The 17,627-nt window shown below is 38.9% G+C and overlaps 1 protein-coding gene across 3 annotated transcripts in view; it reads left to right on the forward strand.

The window, feature by feature from the left end:
- Positions 1–202: 202 nt before the first annotated feature.
- The window catches only part of PIGC (phosphatidylinositol glycan anchor biosynthesis class C), a 33,667-nt gene continuing 16,242 nt past the window's right edge, over positions 203–17,627 (forward strand). For 2 of the 3 annotated variants that reach the window (XM_075182453.1, XM_075182454.1), the window contains exons 1-2: positions 240–616; positions 10,274–10,341. The gene's annotated coding sequence lies outside the window, so the exon portion shown is untranslated. Of the gene's footprint in view, positions 617–10,273; positions 10,342–10,744; positions 11,070–17,627 lie in introns of those variants that run through there. The other variant, XR_012678492.1, reaches the window with a different exon arrangement.

Consider the following 17,627-nt stretch of genomic DNA (forward strand, 5'->3'; position numbering starts at 1 on the left):
TGCACACACTCAGCCATTCACGTCAGACTGTTGCAACTCTGTAGCTGTCCCTGTGTCACGCAGACTGTCACTGAATAGACAATGTCAGAACGTAACCACCCCTATACCCTCTGTGGTTCAGTCCTTGAGACTCTCATGTTTGATAACGAGGATCAGAAACTATTATTGCCCAAGGCAGGTACAGAGCCTGACCGTCCTCGTCTAGCACCATAGAAAGCTCTGTTGTTGGGAAAGTCTGAAGTTGCCACCCATCTCCAGAACAAACCAATACGTTTTCAGAGGGTGGGGGAGGACATGAAGACTTGTTTGTGATTTGCCAGCGCTGACCCGAGTGACGCGTCCTCTTCCACCTCAGCTGTCTGCACATTGGAAGGCGCCGCTGAGTAACGGCCGCGTTGGACGTGTGGTCACGTGTTGCTGGCTGTGCGAGGAGGAGTCGCCGCTGACGGTATCGGTGCTGTACGGACTCCAGGACAGGACACCGCTGTAGCGGCGGCCACAGCCTCTGGCATTAGGAGGGCACTGGAGATGCCGGCGAGGATGCGACAAGACGCCGGGGAAAGATGACGAATCGGCTGCTAATGATATACTGCCACCTCCTGATCTCTTTCTTATGGTGAGATGCGGTGACAGGATGTCCATGTTGTATATGTAGTGACCCTATATAGATGATTACATATGTAAATGGTGGATACGGCTATGTATAATGTATCTACAATCTACCTGTAAGTTGTATACGGTTTGTGTGTTTCTGTCATGTAGTTGGGTTCATGTCCACTGTTTCCTATTTATCCTATATGATATGAGTATAAATATCCTCCTCACTGTGTCCTAATGGTGAGGTACAGTGACAGGCTGCCTATGTAACATATATACTTTATGTATTATATATGGTGTGTTTCCATAATGTACCTGGATGTATCATATACCAAACATCACTGACCTGTCTCCCACTGACAGTCTCTCTGGTCTCTCTAGGGTTAGACTTGATGACAGATGTCCATCACTCTAACAATATACAGTGTGCTGACTTGTTCTTGGAAATGTTTTTCCATATAAGAGAGATCTAAGTACATTGTTTTTTGCCATGTAGGTTTTATATTTCCTTTGTTACAATACTGTTTTGTGTACAGCAATATCGTACGTTGAAAATGTATATTTGTGTGTGTAATTTGTCTTTGCTACATAACTTTGCATTTGATTGAAAAGTCTTGACCTCTGTACAAACTGATAGTTGTTTAAGCGGTTTTTGCTTGAGTCTTAAATCTAGTATGTGTAATACATCCATCTATATTTACCATTTTCTTCTGAATTACTGTTTCACAAATCTGTATTTTAACCCACTGATCTGCTCTTAATAAAATCAAATGCAGGGTCACGCAAATGGTTATTTTACATACTCACTAGTGTCTGTGAGACATTTGAATTAAATTCCAGATCCTTACATACACAAGATCTACATGTTCTAATCGGAACTATATTCAGGGCTTTGTTTCTCATAGAAAGCTCCAAACGGCATTCTGGCACCTTTTTGGAGTTTTTTTTTTCTTTCTCTGCGGTGCTGTTACAGTGCAGCACTGCATCTGTGTGTGTCCTGCTTCCAGTTGTGACATCACAGCGCTGTCAGTGAGAGGAGCCGTGATCAAGCAGAAAAGCGAGAAAAGCATAGAGGGTAAGTAAAGACTACAGAAAGCGGGGGAGAAGGCTACAAAAAAACAAGGGGGGGAGAGGGCTACCAAAAAAATGGGGGCAGGGGGAGAGGGCTACCAAAAAAATGGGGGCAGGGGGAGAGGGCTACCATTGTACATTGTACTCGTGACCCCAGTGCTGTGAGGCAGAAGTGCTAACCACTAAGCAGGTGTAGACAATAACCAGAGGATTCACTTAATGGGACCACCAACTGAAGGAGTTACTGGATTAGTCCCACTCCATCTGTTTCTCTGCTGGGGATCTCTTGAAGTGACAGTTGAACACTAGGCCATGCTCTTGTGTTGCTGTCATGTAGGATGTTGTGAGTCCTACTTAATGAAACATGTAGCTGCAGTGGGCAGGGATCTGTAGTTATATTTCCACTTTTGCAAACATTTGCATTTCAGTAAGACCCAAAGTCCCACAAAAGTTGTTGCAGTTTGATTGTAATGAGGGGAGCTTCCAACACTGGGATATGGGTACGCACCTGTGAAATAGGCGTATTTATCCAAAGATCTTTGCACACACATGTTGTGCACTTTATTAAATGGCATTTAGTGTGATGCTCCTTTTTTGTTTTTAAGAAACAGCATTATTTTGGGTCAGTCTAACAAAATCAGACAATGGTGCAAAAACTATGTTTTGAAGAAGAACCTGCAGGGGAAGATGTTCTTTCATTTATTAAAACATCATACTCAACTGATGCAGTGGCAAAAGGATACCTTTGTCCCCTTCATCCATTGTTTTAATGAAGTGTATCTTTTACATATACCTTTTAATTCGTAAAAACCTATAAAAAAACCCATTAATGAAATGAGAGTGCCATTAATTAATGTGTTTTTATAGATGTTATGACATATGCCAGTTTACTGTATAGCCAGTATTTTGGCAACTGACACCACACAAGTGTAAAGAAAATGTATGTTTGAAACAAAATATATTATGTAATAAATGGTGGTTATAATTGTGTGCAATTTTATATTCGGATTAGACAGTTCTGTGCGACCTTTAGTGGTATTTTAAGACAGGTGAAGCTCTCTATCCTCCTATCCATGCTGTGTACTCCTGCTCTGCTAGTGGAAATGGGTATCCATTAGTGATGTTTGACAAAGTGTTGGCTGTTGCAAAGAATGATGAAATAAACAAACACTTCCAGGTAAATCCTCTCTGTGTACCGTTTCCCATAGACTAGTTCTCCAGAAATACATTTCTTTAAAAAAAACAAAACCATGTAATATCTTTTAAAACCATGTGAATGTGTGGATTTCTTAACACTGGCTGAATTGCAGCATCAGCTTGTACAAATCCAATTGTCTCCCTATTTCTTAAACCCAGATTATATTAGGATCCCAGCTCAACCTGAATAAAATGTGATTAAAGTTCTTTTTAAAATGGCCTAATTTTTTTAACAGTTGTGAAAGGGTATATGAAATCTTTATAAGCTTACAAGCTGCTTTGTCAGTTTCACAGGACAGAAAATTGTCAGTATGCTTAGTCAGTGATATTTTTCAGGAAAATACTGTAGGTGGCAACTTATATTTGAAAGTTGGGACATAAGACCCCATTTAGAGTTGGTCATAAAACCATATGGAAGATACATTTTTTTGCACCTTAGCAAAACAATGTTGCACTAGGGGGATTAGCCAAACTCTAAATTGAGTCTTAAAAAAAAAAAAAGTGCTCGTCGGGACAGATTACTGGGGAAACATTTTAGATTTGTTTGTTAAATCTTTAGTTTTGGTTATAATCCAATATAATAACAAGTTGTTATTGGTTAAAATAGAAGTATCTCAAGTTCCAGATAATAGGGGAGTTGTTCATTTAAAAGTGCGTGAAATAGCCACTTGTATTACTGATCATCTCCTACATTGTCAACTAGTTATAGAATTTGTTTTGTATCCTATCTTTCGGAATCGGCAGATGATAAACCTTATACCAACTGTTAAAATATAGTGTCCAAAAATGCATACTTGCCAAAAAAGAATACGAGTTTCTCCATGCCAAATACCCAGTTATTCCACCCCCCCTCCCCTATTGCCCCATTATTTTCGGAATCAACTAACAGCAATTCTTTCCCAATATTTGGACCATTTCCTTCAAAAATATGTGAAACTACAAGCATCCCATTTTCAGGATCCAGCTCAAATACTGCAGATCTTGCAAGATATCACATGGTGTAACGACTACTGGATAGTCACAAGTGATGTCACTGTATACAGTGATTGACCACTCACAAGGCCTAGCCAGCATAAAATATCATCTACTGCAGGACCCCAATATCCATTTATATCAGACTGATTTCATAATTGATGGTATCAAATTTATTCTTCAGCACAACTACTTCTGGTTTCAGGATGAATTTTTCCTGCAGATTAGAGGGACTGCTATGGGGACCAGGTTCACTCCAAGCTATGCCAATCTCTTCATGAGCAAATGGGAAGATGAGGCGATCTGGTCTGACTTTGGCTTTGGAGCGAAGCTGGTCCTATGGCGCTGATATATAGATGTTATCTTCCTGATTTGGAAGGGAGATGAGTCATCCCTCCTTGGTTTTTTTAGCTCGCATCAACACCAATCCCTACAATTTAAAATTTACAACCAAATACAGTAAAACTGAAGTAGAGTTTCTGGATTTATCTATATACATCCAGGACAATAAATTGGAGGCAGCCATTCTACAAACAGGTAGTTGTCAATAGCTATATTTTATCCACAAGTAACCATTATCCACAATGACTCAACATTCCAATAATTCAATTAAAAAGAGTAAGAAGAAATTGCTCAGATATAAAACATTATCAATCACAAGTCAAACCATCTAAAATCACATTTTGAGCAGAAACTTTATAATAAGGAGACTCTAGAGCAGATGGATAGGCAAGACCTTCTGAAATATAGGTACAAACCAATTGATACTGAGGTAGGAAATAAAACATACTTCGTAACCAACAACAGCAAATCAAATTAGAAAAATTATTAAAGACAACTGGGCGATCCTGCTACAGGATGAGCATCTTAAGTCATTGCTACAACCACATTCGAATATCACATTTAGAATGGCACCAGATCTCAAGAAGAAATTCGTTAAGAATCCAAACTCAAAATCCAGCCATCCCTTACAACGACCAAGAACCCTACTGGTTTCTACTACTACGGCCGATGTCTGGGATGTTCCTCAATTAAACAGACCAGTACAAAACCCATTACTGATTTGTTTCACATCAGACAGGATGTAATTATAAAATTAAGGATAGAAAGGACGTCATTTACATCCTACAATGCCCATGTAACCTTAGTATGTAGGACGAACGATCAGACCTCTGAAAACCCGTATAGGGGAACATATCCGTAACATAAAGGGGTTAGATAAACACAGTATATCATATCATTATAAACATCAGCACAACAGGGACCCATCATCTCTCAAGTTCATGGCCATACAAAAAGTTAACAAAAATTGGAGAGGAGGAGACTTCATAAAAACCATCAACACATATGAGAGCAGATGGATATATGAACTAAAGACTATGACCCCTGAAGGGCTCAATATAGATTTTGACATACAAGACTGCCTATAGGATTCCAAATCATTCTGCAGAGCACCCAACCAAATGTTTACAGTCATACCATCTTGGAACAAGCCCAAACCCATCAGGACTTGGAAGCGAAGCCAGATGGGCTAGGTTAGTACAGAAGCTGAGAGGTTTGTGGAACACCTAGTACTGTAAACCATTGGGAATGACTACTAGGGATGTAATTAATCCAATGGGTGTCAGTCTGTACTCCCCACATTTCCTCCTCCTCCTACTACACACCAATAAGTTTGAACAGGTTGAAACTAACACCTTTGGTGCTACATCCTAGATTATATGGAAGTTATTTCACTTAGAGTTGTATTTATATCCTGTTAATCAATGAGTATTATTACCCCACATAGGGGATACATATATTTAATGTTATTCGATTGGCTGGATAAATGTAACCACTACAGAGTAAACAGACATGCAACTGTACAAGCATGACCAATGTAAAAGAACATACAGTCCCTGGGCGTTTGTGAGATATTGCTGCTAACAGAGTAATCATAAGTTATAATAATTTAATAACTACAAACATGGTGATTTGCAACTCAAGTGTCATTATAGTATACAATGTGGAAATACATTACCATATAGTATGACAAGGATTAAACAGACATATGCAAATAAAAGTAATAAATGTAAAAAACATGGATTGATTTAACACAGTATTGCCAAAATAGTGCCGCTTATATGGTAGTCCGGACCAGCGGTTTGGCAATTGTCTTTGATCTTTGTAGATGTTGGTATTGGGAAATCGTCCACAGATTATATGGTCCCAAGAGATAAAAACCAAAATACAACCAAATGTCAATCTTGTATGGCTATCATAGCCAATCCTAATGCAAGTGCTGAATGTAAAGATCAGTCCTGGATAGCGCTTGGGCAGGTGGATCCCACGGGCAACAACCAGATATAAGGGTGGTAAACGGATTTACCCTTTACAGGGCTACAGCTTAGCTGCGGTGTATCCTCCGTGTACCTGGTTCCCTTCTGCACGCCTCTGGCTGGTTACCGTGGGGACACTTAGCGTCCTGCTGCCAAATGTGCGTCCAGACTCTTTCCGGGATGTGTTACGCATGCGCATGCGACGGTTTGGGTGGAACTGGTGTAGCGATATTGAATTGTATCCACAGGGGTGGTATGTTGTTCGGGAATCGTCTGGTTAGTGACGGGTGTATCAAACCAACGCGTTTCGCCCTGTTGGCTTCCTCAGGGGTTGTAGTGTAATAATTAAGTCTATTGTATCAATTTAACATTGATGGGGTTACCCAAGCACAATAATGCTGAAAATTGCATGTATTTACTTATTACATACTCTGATTAATTATGCTAGGACATATGTATAGCCTGATCCAATGATTTAACATGTCCATATATCTGTGTCTAAAAATCACTATATGACATTCTTATTGTTTGTACCAATATACTAATATCATTAATTTTATAAACATCAAAGTGATTGTGCTAATTAACATATCAATTATCTGTATATATAAACTGTAGCAATAGGGCAACAAACACCTCCCATTGAGAACGTCACAACTAGTTATGAAACGCGTTCGGGCACTCGCCGCTCTCTTACACCAGATCGGACTTATCCTCCAGGCGGAACGCACGCCAACCCAAAGTTACTAGCGCACTCACTGCTATAGGAGCCATTGGAGAATTACCATCAAGCCGGCCAACGTGAACTCTATCCCAGACTACATCAGAAAGGACACACTCACAGCAAGTATTACTAGCGTCATCTCTGTTTCTTATAATGAGGCAGTGTGGACATTTTATCACTCCTGATTCCTAGTCATGTGGATTTGAGACTCTAGTAATCACTCTAGAATCACACAATAGCCATCTCCTACTCTTGAATTTGCATCATATTCCACTTCAGGTTTCTGTTTTCTTCTGGTACGGTTATATATGCGCTGGATCATCCTACTATTCTTCAATTTATATATATATATATATATATATATATATATATATATATATATATAACCGGTCTGGACAACCTGGGAGATCCACACCAGCTAATGTATCAGCCTTTTTCAGTTTTACTTTACGCATTACATTATATTGCCTGTGACTTGCAAAACTCTTTCAATGTTATTTTTTTTTTGCAATGAGTGTACTGTATCTTAAAGTTATGCATTTGACCACCAAAGCTTGGTTGTCACCACCTTCTTTACTATTCCTACGCTATAAGTTTCAGCCTTCAGCCTGTAAGAATATTTTCTTTTGGTAAAGATAGTAGTTTTGAGCTTTCACATCCCCCCCCCCCCCTTCCTTCCAACATCTGTACCTAAGTTTGAACTTTGATGGCAGCTGATAAAAGCGAAGTCCACTGTTAAGCACTATGTGTCACCATGATGTTTGTACTTAAAAAGCGCTCTCAAATTCAAGAGCCTACATTGACCATTCTGTTTTAAATATTGCTGACTGTAACAGGCAAGTGGCAGTTATGTTTGTGCTTATATAGGTGGTATATGCTATCAAATATTAGTGGAACCTGGGTTTTTCTAGATAAAGGTTTTTTTTTTTCTTTCTGTAATATGGAACACTGATTAAATTGCTTTCAAAATGTACAACAGTCTTTCTTCACACAGACACTGGAATTACCCCTTTTGTTACGTTACTTTGTGCTCTGTAGGAGAAGGCTTTTGGTGAATGTGCATATGACACTTTCACCAAAACGCAGCAGTAATTTACTGTTCTTTCATTCTAGTTTTTGACCCTCCGCTGTATATCTGTTTTATGGAGTGGATCTATTCCTAAGTGTATAGACATCAGCAGTCTGTGAACATTAGGATTGTTTGGTATGTGTTATTTAGAGCCTACATTGCGAAGGAAATTGTTTCCGTAATAGTTCAGTGCTCTGGGTGCAAGTGTCTTCTCTTGCAAGCATTGGCAAATCTTTTATTATTAAATGCCTTTTATCGCTTTCTAAGTTCTTCGTTATGTATCCGGTCATGATTTATGTGCAAAATATATTGACCACAAAAAGTTGTATTGAGCATTGATTTGTTGTCATACTCTATTCACAGAATTTTATTGTTCATAGGAAAAATAGACTTCCACACAAGTGGGTTATAAAATCGCTTATGTGCGGTATCAGCACATCTGGTCACTTTAATCATTATATCAAAGTAGAAGTTACTAGTTTAGGTTCTTGTGAATTTTTATACTACAAAACACCTGCTGCTTTACCATGTATTTCAATACAAAACTGCTTTTGCACAGTATTGTTTCTACTCAAGGTGAGTAACTACTATCTAGAACACTGTGATTTAAGTATCTACATGAAGAAGGCTGCAAATGCATTAGCATTCTTCTTGCAGCCAAATATTATTGAAAACTAATAGTCTGTAGAGGTTGGGAATACTAAAAAGGCTTGGAGGGCACATCCGCCTTATGATTGGTTAGTTGGAGAGCTCTGCTGTAGTAAATTATGATTACAAACCTAAATATGAATTCTAGGCAGTTCTCATGACGGTACCCCTATATCCTTGCTTTATTTACTCGGGCCTATGCTAAAATCTGCAATGTCACCCTTTAATCCTTGGTGATCAGGAAAAGACACAGTGACTGCACTATGGGAAGAGTTTGATTGTGCTTCTGCTCTGCGGATAGCAAACTTGTCAGAGCACATTAATGTGAAGCTATTCTTTACTGCACAAGAAATAAAATTCCAATACAAAGAGAGCTGGTGAGAACACTGTATTACCAGTGAGATTTTAGGATTAATGTTTACGTAGACCTCAGTAAAGTACAATTGTGCTGAGCTTGTCGGTTTTATCATTTAATACGGTTACTGGGCACTAATCTCTGGAAGGTTGCCAGGATGACAAAAGCTCTATACAAATCACCATTTTTCCCAGCATTATTGCAAACATAAAATACACCCATAATTTGGTATGGTAAATTTGTTGTTTGTAGTCAAATCATGTCAAATAAAAGAAGATTTATTTTATTTTTACACCAGACAGGTTCATGTTAAAGCTCATATACCAGTTAAATCAAAGTCAAAACCTTGTACTTTGTTCAGAAAGTGTGTGCGTGTAGAGGTCCATTCACATCCATTATTTTATGGACTATGCTTTTCCAAACTACATTCATTGGCTTTGAAAATGTGCTTTAACCACTGTAAAACACCTGTGTATATGATGCCTTAACAATGCACACGCAATGGGCAACTTTCCAGCAGTGCGTGAGATGGAAGACGTGACAATATTGCTATGAGAAGAGTGAAATGCTCTCAGTGCAGGTTTATTTGTTTTTTGTTTTCCTGCTATAGTTCGCTTGTATTTTTTTTCCCCTTGTGATTGTAAGGCGCAGCCATCAAGCATCAATCTGTCTTGTGGAGAAGTAAATTGGTGCAGTTATATGTACTACATTTATTTCTGGAGGCACGTTGCTTGGAGAGAAAATATATCCTAGTATAAATTGAAGTTGGTGGTTTTTGTGCTGACAGTATGTTTTCTCTTTTGTATGTTTGCATTGTTGTTGTGTTGCATTATTACGCACATACACACGTGGGCAAATCCTGATAGATTGGTAACCTGCTATGTAAAAATGTACTGCTGGCACCACATTTGTTTTGGTAACACAGATCAGTGAGTATTGTCTCCTTGCTCCGTAAAAGCTTGTGCTGGTTCTTGAGTTCTCGAACTTTTCTGTAGTGTATATTCAGCCTTATTTACACACTGGTTTAGATTAGATGAACTAATGAAACAATAAAAAGAATAAGTAGTTTTTCTGAACCACTTGTAAACTATTAGTTGTGAAACTCTTCAACTGTTTATAAACTATTATTTCTAGCTAGTTGTGGACAGGTAGGAGCCAACTCAGTCGTCTGCGAGGTTCTATTGGGCTGAGCAAATATGAGCGATGATATTTACCTATGACTGTCACATGGTAACAATGCTAATTGGATCAGCCCTATGGTGTCTACATTTAAGTAATCATAGTGTGACTGGTTTAACTCGTTTTTTGTTTTTGTTTTTCAGATTGAAGCCCCTATGGCCAGTAAACATCAATGGGTCTAATGGATGTGTGTGTCAAGGCATGCTGCCAGGTAAGTTTTTATATATATATATATATATATATATATATATATATATATATATATTGTTCAAATAACTGCTTGGTTATGTTATTAGGTGAGCAGGACCAAAGGAACATTTTTAGCAAGTTTAGTGTATTGACCAGGGCCTGTATGTTAAAGACCTTTTTAACAGGAATACCATACTAGTGTTTATATTAAAGTATATAACCCGTACTATGGTATCTTTTTTCAAAAAAAATATTACCCAGTATATTTACAAGGTAACAGCCACACAGATAGCTGCAGTGAGTCCACCACTGGGAGCGGAAATGGGCACTAGATTTTCACCAGATTGCAGGAGGCAGACAGGAGCGAGTACTACTATATAAATCTGTACTGTCAACAACCACTACACAGTTATTTTTTGTTTTAGGTGGAGAATCGCTGCAGTCCAGCATAGTTGGGATTTGGTCTGATAGCATTTCAAATTGGGGGAGAAGGAGGATGAGAGTAGGGGTATCCTAAAATGACTATTTTAGATAAAGTTGATGAATTCTGCCTCCTCATGGTTCACCTGTTTCTTGCATCTTCCCTTCTATGAACAAAGTGCAATAAAACATTTTTTTTTATTTTTTTTTAAAGTCTAATAACTTGCCTCAGTCTCGTCATTGGAATTTCTACCACACTACACTGAAAACAACTGTGACTAAAAGTTTGTAAAGGCTATAGTCATGATTTAATCCTTTATGGATACAAGATACCCGTTATTACCATTATTAATTTATAAAATATTCAGATTTTTTTTTTTCCACAGCTATGTAAAAATTCATAGTTGTCCACTCTCCTGGAATGCTCGGGAGAGCAGGGCAACCTCCCAGTTCCTAATGACCCCATTAGTAAAGTGGTGGTGGGCGGGGCTTAGAACAGAAATTGGTTCCACCCCCTGCTGTAATAGGTCAAAAAATGTTAATGCCATTTTGGGGGTGGGGCTAGATGACGCTATCTACCGGGCCACGCCGCCAACACGTCCACCTCTCCCCGATCTCCCGGAGCACACATTGCCAAAGTTGACAAGTATGAGTGAACCTCATATTTAGGGGCTATCTGGAGACTAGAGAAGAAATATAAAGAGGTGCAAGGTTGCTAAGATCTTTGTAGGTTAAGACTAAGATTTTTACCTAGATCTTGTATGTAAAACAGGACCAATGGAGAGACTGACAGAGAGGGGTAGAAGTTGATTAGTGAGATGATCGAGCTGTAGAATTAATGACAGATTGGTACAGAGCCACTCTTTTCACTGGTAGACCAGTTTTTTATTGCAGCACAGTGGCAAAGTGGTTAGCACTTCTGCCTCACAGCACTTGGGTCATGAGTTCAATTCCCGACCATGGCCTTATCCCCGACCATGGCCTTATCTGTGTGGAGTTTGTATGTTCTCCCTGTGTTTGCGTGGGTTTCCTCCGGGTGCTCCAGTTTCTGCCCACACTCCAAAAACATACTGGTAGGTTAATTGACTGCTATCAAAAATTGACCCTAGTGTATGTGTGTGTGTTAGGGAATGTAGACTGTAAGCCCCCCTCACCCCAATGGGGCAGGGACTGATGTGAATGAGTTCCCTGTACATCGCTGCCGAATCGGTGGCGCTATATAAATAAATGGTGATGATGATGATGAATAGACTGTGTGGTTTATAAATTAAACTTTTCCTGTATAAACATTATATTCCTACCAACTTGTCTAATTCTATGAGGTCTCAATTTTTTATAAGATATGAATTCTTTATTCAAGAACTACTAAACTGTAACAATGAAATTTTCAGCAATGAACCAGTAAGATGAAACGCATTGTTCTGAATTAACCTGACATTCCCTCGTACACCTCACTACAGACTGCTGCAGTTCCTCCTATAATGGTATTGGACACAGGTCAAAAGCTGAGAATGTAGTCATTTGAGTTGCTGTGACCAGGATACATATATTAGGTATCATTGTAATAAGGAGAAATTATCAGTAAAATGTGCTCTATTAGATGACTGTTTGGATTTGACTATAGCCCAGAACGCAGGGTATATGTGACACAGAATGACTTATGCAGGTCAGTGAGTCAGTTAGGCTTACACCTCTCTGAGGGCAACACTCTGCCCACACATGCCTGTCACATGACGCACCATAGGAAGTGAGGTCACACACTGATTGCTGGGAACTGTAGTCTACTCTCCGTGCACTAGCTTTGAGCTGTTTACTGAGTACTGCTGATATTTCTGAAGAAAGGTACGGCGGGGGTCCTTTCTCAGGAATGGTATACCGGGGTATCTTTTTAGTGTAGACACTAATGTCTGATGATGGAATTGGAGGCAATGAACCTGTACTCTACAGATGTGTTTCTAGCAACTGGTCTAGTGGGCGTGTGAATGTATCTTCTAGTACTGGACACAAATGTACATAATTGTGCATCAGCGGCCACAGCTGCATGACAAAGCACACACTGCTAGCACGCAGAAAGGCGTTACAGATGTCAGCTTTTGCTGGGGACCTTTTGTGACCACACCTTTTCTCTTCGTTGTGGTTGCCTAGTAACTGCGTAGCCTTATTCCTGGCTGACATGTTTCAAATGTTGCCGCACTCACCCACAGACATTCCGCTTATTACTATTGAGTGCAGAGTGCTTCCTGTTCTTTCCCAGGCGGATTGTAGACCTTAAAAAAAATATATTGGTAAATTAAGCAACGTATGCTGCTAGAGCAGACATGTCTGTATATATATTTATAGTTCAAGAACAGCTCCAGAAAAATGTGTTGTAATTTTTTTTTTTCGATTAAAAAAACCTATTGACACAGTGGAGAACACAACAATCAGGGAAGTTTATCAAGAACGACATATCGGCCAACGCTGACATTCAGAGTTGTCCAGTATATCTATCCTTAGTGAATATTTCCCTGTCTCCTTTAATCCTTAACATTCTTTAGTAATCATACGTATCAACAAATCCTTTACTTTACTTTCCCTCCCTTCCATCCTTGAGCCTTCATTAGCCATGGAAAAATCACTGGGTGCACATCACCAGTGTCTCTTTAGTGATCAATAATCTCTGTTTAAGGGTATGTCTCATTTCCATTCAGCTGTCAAAATCAGAAGGTGGAGAGATGGAAAGTATTAATGTTCTTGTGCAGTTTAATGTTGCTAGGCATATGTGTATAGCCCTATTTCCTGCTCCTAGTCGACATGTCGTATTATTTAAATTTACCTGCCATAGCCTACCTCTCAACCTTCCTGATTTATCTGGGAAAGTCCCAATTTGAGTGCTATGTCCTCCCATCCTGATCTGAATAGCATTGTCCCGACTCCCGATTGGTGGGATAGTTAAAGGAAATTATACCTTAGACACCTATCACAGCTAAGCTAAGATGTCTTAATACAAAATTAAGCCAAGTATCAAATTGGCCAACAAAATATTAACTATGCTGCTTGATTGTGTCCTTTTTTTTTTTTTTCTGTCTGCTTTAAAAAAAAAAATGTCATAGAACATGAGTTTGCACATTACATTATCAAACAATCTATGATTCATCATGGCATTGTCAAATATTGCATATTACAAGGTCTGGGAATGTTTCAAGGTGAATCTTTAACAAAGTCATGTCATTGTTAAATGTATAACTGACAATGAGTATGTGCAGGTGAAGTTTCAAGTAGTATAGAATAAAACACCCTGTTTACTTAAAATTAAGGAAGTCAAAATTAAAGCTCAAATTAAAGGTTTACATATAGGGTATTATAGTTTTTATCAGTGACTTAACTTTATTTTAAACAATATACACTTACACTTGTTTTACAATAAATTTATCAAAAGAATGCATCAAATCCAAATGAACAGAGGTGAATTCTCTTAAATCTTCACAGCCTTTCCAGTGTATCTATAAACTCAGTGCTACGTGGCATTACTATTATCAGGTCAGGGATTAAAAGACAGGTCAGTCTGATCTGCAAATAGAATCTTTCCAGATCACTAAATCCCTCCACACCCTCCCCAAGAGGTGAAGGTAACTCAATACACAAAGCTTTCTCTTAATAACTTATTAATGAACCTGCATTATGTCCAGTATCTCATGATTTGTAAGATAATCTTTAAAGTTAGAACTCTGCAGCATTCAGAAAGCCTGGAGAGTATTTGTATTGTATAGTTCAGTCTCCCACACTGGATGGGAAAGCTGTATGTACAGTAGCTGAACCTTCTTGTTACTGTTACTTTATTTTTAGATTTTAAAGCTAAAGTATCCACTTTTCCATTTGATGGTTTTAAGTCAGTTTATTTTCCCTAAATCTATCCAGATAAGTGGGGCCGACTGCTGGGAACTTACCATCTTAGTGATCTTGAACCCAGTTTGCAGCACAAAGGGCAGCTGCAATTGATTTTCTGAGTGTATTTTGAACCAGTAAATATTGAGACTGGAGGCATCACCTGACAAATGTTATCAGTCAGATAGTTTTGGGCACAAAAGCTACACATAAACTGTATGCCACAAAACTGGCACAGTTATGTGGTTATGTTGAGTTGCACATGCTTAGTTAGGGGGAGCACTCTTTATTTAGTTTAATTGCTTAATTTAATTTTTTCCACTATACTGAAGATTATTATCGTCGGCACTGATATTTGCATCTGGTTTTGAGAACCTGCAAGAGATAATACACCTGTTGACGGGTGTATCTGCAGATTGCCACCTCTAATTGTGGTGCAGTTATGTGAACACGTTCTTACTGTCCAGAGCCTATGCTGGCCTGCCCCTTCCCTCCCTCGTTCTGCCCTCTATGCGTAAATATTTGTAAGCGGATGATGTGGGCAAATCTGCATACCGAAGTATGCATACACACCTTTAATGCACAGTGTGGAAATGCATATTTTACACAAAGGACTAATGTCTAACTCAACATGAGCTCCTGTGACTTCTTAATACCAAAAAATTATATGGTGAATTTTACTGGATATCAGAAGTTTGGGTTAAGAACAAAACCTTTATGGCAAGATTTACTAAATGGCGGTTTGAAAAAAACACCAGTTTTCTGACATTTTTCCACCGGTCTTAAAACATTCAGATTTACTAAGGTCCAAACCGCCATTAAAACGTCCAGAATGAACATTTTTCATTTGTGTTTGGTGGTGGATTTGAACCACACATCGCCGGTGGTATAGTGCTGCAAACCACCGTATTTACTATATAACGGTTTCGAACTGTGATGGAAAATGCCTGACTGTGTGGCAGATCGAAAACCACTGGCAGTTTAGTAAAACTACCGGTGGTTTAGCCAAAACCACCAAGAAAAATGCAGGTTTTTCTATATCTGCTTCTGATTGGCTTGATAGCGCTAAAATGCTATCATTATTTATCCAAAAGCGCAGGATTTACTAAGGGCCAAACCGCCATTTAAAACGGGCAGAATGAACCTTTTTAAAAACCACTGCTTTACAGATCGCCATCCCGATTTTAACAATGATAAACATACAAACTGCCAGATTCAAGAGGTAGTTGTGAGAGGGGAGATCACTCAAACTGTTTGCTGTTTGTGCTATCTGGCCATTCAAAACATAAGAGGAGGCACCATTGACATATATATTATGCCAATCATTATTCATTGATTAAGGGGCAATATTAATTTATAATTCGCTTATGGGGGTTTAATTTATTTTTCACTATTATGGGGGAATAATTATTTATGATGCACAAATGTGGCACTACATAGTGCTCTCATGATATAATAATAGTACAGTAATAATGTCCCTTAATACATGCCTCCCAAGTGTCCCGATTTCAGTGGACTGTCTCGCTGTCCTGTCCAACTCACAATTTGTCCCTGCACTCTGATACCGGGACATAGCAGCCAGTTTGCTCGGTGGTCTAGGAAGAAGTGGGGCAGAACGTGTCCAAAACCGTTACAGCGCATACACAAACTGTGCAAACAGGAAGTTTGTGGGCGGTGATTAGGCTCGACGGGGTGCGTGGCTTATTTGTCCCTCTTTCAGCACTCCAAATGTGGGGAGGTATGCTTAATATAATGAAAGAACCGGTGTGTTTTGAAAGAGGGTGCGGTTAGATGCATTGTCTTGAAATAAGCCTGCAAGCATCCCTTGCTGAATATTACAAATCTTGGAGTTCTTGAGTAAGCACACCCAAAAAAGTACTGTTATGGGGGTGGGTGTATTTAAAAAAGTTAGTATGAAATAGAAACCCCCTTTTATATTTTGTTTCAGCCATTAATTTGACTTTTATATTTATTAATATGCTATTTTGGACAATCCCCCTCTTTATGCATTCTACCCTTTCTCTCGCTCCCACACCTCCACCATAAACAGGAAGCTGGATTGTCCTGCTTGGGGCTCATTTAGAGTTAGGGTAAAGTCCAACTAAAGGGTGTAAATTTCCCCATGCTAGGGGTGCAAGCACAAATGTTTTACATGCAGGGAAATACTACTTGCTTTTACATGTAGCTTATAAGATTTGGGCAGCTTTATTTTTTCACTGTGATTTAGAGATTATCTAAGACATGCTTCCCTCCCAACTCTAACTATGCATGTACAATTTAAATAAGCGCCCCCCCCCCCCCACCTCACCTGTAGAGTAACATGGTTTTTCTGAGGTGTAGGTGATGCCCTAAATGGCTACGTTCCCAGTATGTGCTTTATGACTAACAACCTAACCAAAGATTGCAGAATTAAATTGTGAGATGCGGCTGCAGTCTAAATATATTTATACTTGAATCTGTAAATTACTGCTGCAGTAAAAAATGTTTAATTGTTTCATTTTTAAAATATGGGACCAATTGTAATTTTTGGGAAATGTAACTAATATTATACTGTCAACAAGTTGATAATGTCATAGGAGAGACCCGGTTTAAATGTATTTGTATAAACAACTTCATAGGATTTTACTGTTGTTGGGTGTCAAAACTGACTTGTAATATAAGGAGATGTAAGAAGCCAGCGTCTCATTGCATAGTGGCTACCTAATAAATCATCTAATTATATCCCACTGCGAAGTATATGTAACCCAAAGCTGTGACTGCTACTTGTTCTTCATCCAGAGCGAGCTGCTGATATCACTTTGTACCACTAGACTTTGATCAGAGAATTGGCACCTCCAAGAAGACATCCTGTTACACATCCAGAGGCCACGTAGAGACCTAGTCCACTCATGATAAGAAAATGAATCGAGGGCTGAGAAAAGTGCAGATCTCAGTTAAAACAAATACTAGGGTAAAACACATTACTGTATAAATGGAGATAAAAAAAAGATTAGTGCCAGTAATGCTAGATTGTTTCTCCTTATG

This window comes from Mixophyes fleayi, chromosome 8 (assembly GCF_038048845.1).
Source record: "Mixophyes fleayi isolate aMixFle1 chromosome 8, aMixFle1.hap1, whole genome shotgun sequence".
In the NCBI taxonomy this organism is placed as follows: Eukaryota; Metazoa; Chordata; class Amphibia; order Anura; family Limnodynastidae; genus Mixophyes; species Mixophyes fleayi.